We start from the raw sequence: 8,350 nt of genomic DNA, 5'->3' as shown, positions 1-8,350 counted from the left end.
TATTCTCTCTCCAATGCTTTCACGTCCTTCCTCAAGCCAGAACTGGATGCAGCACACCAGATGCAGCCTAACTAGTGTCTTATACAAGTTCATCATGACCTCCTTACTCTTGTACTTAATGCCCCTATTAAGAAAACCTGGGATACCATATGCTTTATTAACTGCTCTCTCAACATGCCCTGCCACCTTCAATTACTTATTTACATATAGAAGTCTTACAAGTTAAAGTCACCTGATGAAGGAGCTGTGCTCTGAAAGCTAGTGATTCGAAATAAACCTGATGGACTTTAACGTGGTGTTGTAAGACTTCTTACTGTGCCCACCCCAGTGCAACGCCAGCATCTCCACATCATTATTTACATATACACCAAGGTCCCTTTATTCCTGAACCTGTCCCTTTGTTTTATACTGTCTCTCCACATTCATTCTGCAAAGATGAATCATCTCACACTTCTCTGCATTGAACTTCATTTGCAGTTTATCTGCCCAATCTACCAACATGTCTATGTCCTTTTGAATTTCAAGACTATCATCACCACAGCTGACAACATTTTTAATCTTCATATCATCCGCAAATTTTTAAATCATACCCTGCACACCACATATATATATCGGGAAAACCAAGGGTCCCAATATCGACCCCTGACGAACTCCACTACAAACCTGCCTCCAATCTGAAAAACAACCAACCACTTATCACTACTCTGTGTCCTGACACTTAGCCAATTTCTAATCCAAATACCCACTTTCCATTTTATTCTATGAGCTAGAATTCTGCTCACAAATCTGTTGTGTGGCCCTATATTAAATGCCTTTTGAAAATGCACATACACAACATCAACAGCATTGCCCTTATAAAGCCTCCTCAAAAATTTCCAGCAAGTTAGTTAAACACGATTTTCCCATCATGAATCTATGCTGGCTTTCCTTAATTAGCCTGCAGTTATGTGCAACCACTGACAATGCTTCGCAATTAAATGAATCTGTGATCAGTGACTGATTACCAGATTTAAGCTTCTTGCGATCAGTACAATTCCCTCAGATTGATCAATATCGCCATCTGCCCCTTCAGAACTTTCTGCATCATGTGTCATCTCAAAAATCCTGTACTGAACAATTTACTGCATTGATGATATTTCAAGTCACATTTGAAACACCAGTTAACAATTCCCCAGGGTTTCCTGGGGTTCATTCTTCTGTTATTACTCCATTCCCATCATCCGTCAAAAAAGATCTCCATCTCATTTCTTTTACCAGTGATTGTTCTGTTGCATTGAAGCCTGTACCCCATATCTGAATGGCCTTGATGCCATGAGCACATTTTGTGACATCGTCAAATGCACCATTTGTACCAAGGAATCCACTGGAAATGTCTGCTTTCCCAGGACTTTAAAAAAAAAAGTTTCAGCCATCTGATCCAAAAACACATCTCTTTCTGAGAATTCAACCAAGAGTCTATCCATATGCAGCACTTCACACATTCCAACAGTATGAAAGAACTGAATTATGAATTTCCAATAGACTTTCTGCAATCTTGTACATAGTCTGTTCAAATCCAAAATATATTCTGCAAAGTAACCATCCATTTTCTACATTTTTTCATGCCTCGTATGCATTTAACAGATCATCTGTTTTATAAATGTTGTCCATAAATTTTGTTTTTGTAAATTTAGTGGACCCAATTAATTTTTCCAATTAAGGGTCATTTTAGCATGGCCAATCCACCTACCCAGCACATCTTTGGGTTGTGGGGGCGAAACCCACGCAAACACGGGAAAAATGTGCAAACTCCACACGGGCAGTGACCCAGGGCCAGGATCTAACCTGGGACCTCGGCGCCGTGAGGCAGCAGTGCTAACCATTGCACCACCGTGCTGCCCACCTTTTATATAGTTTAATAATAAGCCTCAGCTGGGCGGGCCTCCGCACCACTAGCGGGGAAGCTCGTTGTCCATGAGTCCCCTGGGGAGATCGATTCGGGTAGGCCTGTGGGCCTTGTAGGGTTATTACAGATAATAGGGTTCCGATTCAGAAAACATCAGTGGGAAATCATACCTTGATACTTTACACTTGGTTTCTGTCATTCTTTTCAAAAGAGCTCAATTAAAGTCTTCTGTAGAAAAAAATCTTGGTTTCCAATCTTCTCCTTCGGGCTGCCTGGACCTGTTGATGGTCACTTTGGCCAGGATGACTCTCTCAATAGTCTCTTTCAAAACAAATAATAAACTAAGATCGAAAATGAGAGGAGGTGACAGCCCCTGGTGGGCAATTGTAACAAACAAATCAAAAACTTCAAAGGAAACTTACAAAATGAAATTTAGGCATTATTACCGGGGGTGATAATGCGCCACTGTATCCCCTATTTGTACTTTTTGAAAATAGAACAAAAATGTCAATAAATTAAACAAAAATGACAGTGGTGACAGCCTCTGGTGGGGGACTGTATCTAAAGCAAAACATTAAAGGAAACTTAACTAAATAAACCAGAATATAATTCCAACCCCAACTTCTTCTGTGCTCATGGGTTGGGGAAGGTCTGGAGTGTCTACTGACCACTGTGTACTCCCGCTCCTGGGTCAAATGGCCATGAACATAGCCGTGGTATGGGCAGACAGTTGGATTGGACATACCGCTTGGACGCCCGCTGCCTGGACCGTTGATGGCCACCTTGGCCAGGCTGACTCTCTTTATATGTGATTCCAATCCTTAACTAAACAATGGCCAAGACTTATGTATATTTAACAACTTAATTAATAGACCATTAAAATATTGTAGTGGCAGATCTTAAGGATTTAAATTTAAAAATTGATTAAGTGAATTTTGTGGATTATATTGAGGATTATGGAGAGTTTGGTCCTATTCTAACAGCATATTGTAGGTGATGAAATAGTGGAAAGTAAATTTAAGATTTTTTTGGACAAATTAGAATGTGCAAATGATGGAATTATAATTTTAGGTGATCTCAATTCCCCACAAAAATTCTGGTCTTGGGAAAAGGATTGTGAGGAAGAAGTTGGAGTTCTTTTTGCAATGTGTTCAGGACTGTTTGCTCTGTCAATGTAATACTATTTCAACAGGGATGGAAGCATTTGTTGACCTGGTTCTTTGTAGCAAAGTGGAGCAAGTAGGTGACCTAAAAGGAGGAAACATTTGAAAAGCAGTGAGCAGAATAGATACAATGTAAGAATAGAAAAAGTCAAGGACAAAAGGGATTGATTGGCAAAATCAGTTAATCATAAACATGACATAAAAAGGAGACCTGCTCGATTAAATAAAGGGAAAAATTGGTAAATATGATCATAATTAAACAATCCAAATATTCAAACAGAAAAATGTAAGAGTGCAACTTAATTATATTCCAGGAAGGAAAGAAAGGCTGGTTTTCTATCGAAGAATGTGTGTATTAGATCAAGTTTTAAAGCAATTTGTTATAATACATTGTAAAGAAAAATGCTTATTTTTGCCATTGCCTGTTAAATGCATCTGCGCTATTCCCTTCATCGGCTTCTACATTTACTCTTATATCATGCCCTTCACATGTAGGGAGGCATTATAGTGTGAAGAAAAAGATCCAGTTTTCACAAAAAATAGGAAAAGGGAAGAAAAAAAGAGGCTAGGATGGGGGAAAAAAGGAACAGTTTAAGAGAAGTGAGGTGATTTAAAATCAATGAGTGAGGTCCCTAGTCAAAGAATGTTGTTTAGAGAGTTCAGGTGGACAGAAGCATGGTGCCTAAACCAATGGTGGAGCAGAAAGAGCAGTTATGAAGAGAAGCTTGAAAAGGAGGATGCATATGAGGATTAGAAAGCAAGATGAGGCTAAAATAACTTGAAAGTAAGGTGATGATTTTGGTGTTGGCTTACTGGAGCATGAATAGCCAAAGAAGCCTGAGGATAATCAGGTAATAGGGTGTGGGATTTCATTAGTGAGTTCAATTAAATCATATACCTTGATTTAATTTACCTCCATTAGTTCCACATTCCTTAATAATAATCTTTAATAATCTTTATTGTCACAAGTAGGCTTACATTAACACTACAATGAAGTTACTGTGAAAATCCCTTGTCGCCACATTCCGACACCTGTTCGGGTACATGGAGGGAGAATTTAGAATGTCCAAATTACCGAACAGCACGTCGTTTGGGACTTGTGGGAGGAAACCGGAGCACCCGGAAGAAACCCACATAGACACGGGAGAATGTGCAGACTCCGCACCGACAGTGACCCAAGCCGGGAATTGAACCTGGGACTCTGGTGTTATGAAGCAACAGTGCTAATTACTGTGATACCATGCCACAATAATAACCATACGAGTTAAAAATCTAACAATCTGTCTCACAAATTGCAGTTGCACCAGCATCTTCAGACATCCAAAAGGGAGAATTCCAGATTTAGACTACTGTTTGTGTGAAAGGTGCACTTGATTTCCATTCTAAACGACCTGGTCTAATTTTAGGATTATGTCCCTTTATCCTTGGTGTTTCCATCAGAGAAAATAGTGAACTGAATGTTACTTGGAGGACAGGGACCCATGTCAGGATGGTTGCGTCTGTCTCCATGTTGCTGGTTTGTCCCACAGCTTTATTATAGCCACTGGGCCATTAATTAACTTGAAGCAGGCTGATAATATTGATAATCTTTATTATTGTCACAAGAAGGCTTAACACTGCAATAAAGTTACTGTGAAAATCGCGGCGCCTGTTCGGGTATAGAATATCCAATTCATCTAACAACATGTCTTTCAGGACTTGTGGGAGGAAACTGGAGCACCCGAAGGAAACCCACACCGACACGGGGAGAACGTGCAGACTCTGCACAGACAGTGATCCAAGTCGGGAATTGAACCTGTGAAACTGGCACTCTGAAGCGACAGTACTAACCACTGTCCGTTCAGATGGTCGTCAGATCTCTTTTCCTAGCAGCACCACTGGGAGAGTACCAAAGACAAGCAGTATGGAGAACACTTACAGGATACTCTGGGGTCTTGCTAGGACCCCAGCAAGAGGGAGGCTGTGATCAACAATGCAGGGAAGGGGGGAAATGGGGAAACATGAGGGTTGTGGGGAATGCAGGTGTGGAATATCTTGTTGGGGGGGGGGGGGGGAGGGTGGGAGGGGGACCTCTGATAGCACAAGTGCCCAACAGGAGACACTCCCCACACCCTCCCAGGCTAGTTCATGATACCACCCACTGGCCTGGACACTTGGCACGGTGATGGGAGGAGGGCCTTAAGTGGCCATTCAATGAGCAAGCAGGTTTTCTGACGCATCCCGCAGGGCAGGTAAAATACCCATGGGGGCAAGTGAAGTAGGTAGTCGAAAGACACAGCTCCACTGCCAAATATCCAATTTTACACCTCCCCACATGCCTATCTGCTTGAGGGGAAATGTAAATTTTCAGCTAGTATCTACTCGATCAATTCCTGTGCCATTTTAAACACATCATTCAGATCACACTTCAATTCCCTACATTGGGAGCAATAGAAGGCAACATTTGCAACATATCCTCATAATTTAACTCACTAAGTCCCAGCATTATTCTGGTTAATCTAGGCTACACTCCCAACAAGCCTGATATATCCTTTCTGAAGTGGGGTGTTCAAAACAGAATTGAGCATTATAGGTGGATAGAGCCTGCCTAAGACCGTATAGATGGGATTTGACCAAAGGTTTGCCAAAAAGTCTATTTTCCTTACTCTTCTTATGGGAAGATGCCAAATTCTACTCATCCAAATGTAGTGGTGGGATAGCTGAGATTGGGGAACCTGACTGTGGTCTTAAACTCATCACTAGAACCAGGGGACACAATCTCAGACTAAAGGGACAATCCTTTAAAACAGAGATGAGGAGGAATTTCTTCAGCCAGAGTCTGGTGAATCTGTGGAACTCTTTGCCGCAGAAGGCTGTGGAGGACAAATCACTTGAGTATCTTTAAGACAGAGATAGATACGTCCTTGATTAAAAAGAGGATAAAGGGTTATGGGGAGAAAGCAGGAGAATGGGCATGAGAAAAATATCAGCCATTATCGAATGGCAGAGCAGACTTGATGGGCCGAGTGGCCTAATTCTGCTCCTATGTCATATGGTCTTATTCTAATGTTCCAATAGCATTTTGGCAGTACCAATATCTTGTATCATTATAGCATCTGATGTATTGTCCTAAATTCATCCTATTCCCTGACCCATTGCAAATCATTTTTTCAGACTGCAGTTCCTCCACAAGTAACCATTACTCTTTTCAAAGTTTAGTATCAGTGTAAAAAGCAGATTTAAAATAATATTTCCCAATTTGTAAAGCTGAGTTTGAGATCATGAATGTGTTTTAGTGAGATACCGTTATCTCATTAAAATTATTTTACACGATGTGGGCATTTTTGGGTGGGCCAGCATTGTTTTCCACCCCTAATTGCCCTTGAGCAAGTGGCAGTGAGCCATCTTCTTAAACTGTTGCAGTCCATGTGGTGTAGGTACACCCACTGTGCTGTTAGTTCCAGGATTTTGACCCTGTAAGACTGAAGGAATGGCAATATAATTCCAAGTCAGGATGGTGTGTCACTTGGAGGGGAACATGCAAGTTGTGGTGTTCCCATGCATCTGCTGCCCTTGTCCTTCTAGGTGGTCATAGGTTTGGAAAGTGCTGTTGAACAAGCCCAGGTGAATTGCTGCAGTACATCTTGTAGACGGCACACACTACTGCAACGGTACAGCGGTAGTGGAAATCTCAACCTCTGACCTGCTCTTGTCTTCACATTATTTATTTGTCTGGACCAGTTCAGTTGCTGGTCAAAGGTAACCTTCAGATGTTAATAATAGGGGATTCAGTGATGGTAATGCCATTGGATGTCAAGTGGAGATGGTTGGATGCTCTCTGGTCGGAGAAGGTTATTTTGGCACAAATCTTACTTGCTATCATTATCAGCCCAATGTGAATGTTGTCCCAGTATTGCTGCGTATGTGCTTGGATTGCTTCAGTATCTAAGGAGTTGCAAATGATGCTGAAAATGTTGTAATCATCATCAAACATTCCTCTTCTGACCTTATGATGAAGAGAAGCTCATTGATTAAGCAGATGAAGATGCTTTGACCTAGGACACTATCCTGAGGAGCTCCTACAGTGATTTCCAAGAACTGAGGTAATTGACCTCCAACAACTGCAACCATTTTCCTTTATACTAGGTATGACTCCAACCAGTGGAGAGTTTTCTCCCCGATTCCTATTGACGCCAGTTTTTCTAGGGTTCCTTGATGCCATATTCAGTCAAATTCTGCCTTGATGTCAAGGATACTTTCACCTCCTCTTGAGTTCAGCTCTTTGGTCCAAGGCTGTATGCGGTCAGGACATGAGTTGCCCTGGCAGAAACCAAACTGAGTGTCAATTAACAGGTCTTTGCTGAGAAAGTGGTGCATGGTAGCACTGCTGACGACCCCTTCCACTCTGCTGATGGGGCGTATCTGTCAAGGAAGCAGAAATTAGTACTGCAGAATATAGGTAATCTCTAAACATAACAAATGCTTCAGAGCTTTTATCTCAGATAAAAGAAATAGTTACATTATACAACTTTTGAGAAGTTTAAATATAAAATGTATTTTTGGGCCATAATTTTTAAAAGCTTAGTGTTTTGGGGTAGCATTTCTGAATTGGAACCGCAATGCTGAACTCTTCTGTTCGTCCACGAGAGCTAACGCTTTTGATACATTGCTCACTATAACAGCCCATGAAACTACATGGATGGGGCTGCAGGTGGCAGCAGTGTGCAGCTGTACAGCTGTAGTCACTCGGTCTAACAGGTTAACAAGCCAGTCACTCTGCTTGAAATTAAATTTAAAATGTTTAAATTGGTAGACCATTGCTCACAAAGGAATTTTACGTTTATTGTCGCCAATTAAAATTCTGAAAAGAAAATAACAGGTAAGAAAACGAAGTGAAGAATTATAGTCAGCGAACTATGGAATTCCATTTTTCAACTCGGTACAAGATGTACCGAAATCTCCTTTCCAGATTTCTATGCGCTTTTGCAAGGCATTTATAGGAGAGGTTTTTTTTTAAAACTCGGGAGTTCTTTTTAACAGGCCAACAATTTACAGTTGGAAGAAACAGCGTTTATATTTTATCCCAGTTATGGGGTAGTTTACACGATTAAATTGTTTCTATGACAAAATGAGAATGAAAACGTTACCATGAGGAAGTATGAACAATTCACTGCATGGGTTGCAATTTAGTTGCGCCATTTAATCGTAATGCAATATAAAATGGTCCTTTATTAGCAGAGTCCATTTGAGAAATGTATATTTGCAAATTAATTTCACAGATTAGGGCGAGCGCTCATATTTTGTAATCCCAACTGAACGTCTC

Source organism: Scyliorhinus canicula, chromosome 4 (assembly GCF_902713615.1).
Source record: "Scyliorhinus canicula chromosome 4, sScyCan1.1, whole genome shotgun sequence".
Lineage (NCBI taxonomy): Eukaryota > Metazoa > Chordata > Chondrichthyes > Carcharhiniformes > Scyliorhinidae > Scyliorhinus > Scyliorhinus canicula.
The sequence above is the reverse complement of the archived record's forward strand: the minus strand, read 5'-3'. Positions refer to the sequence as shown.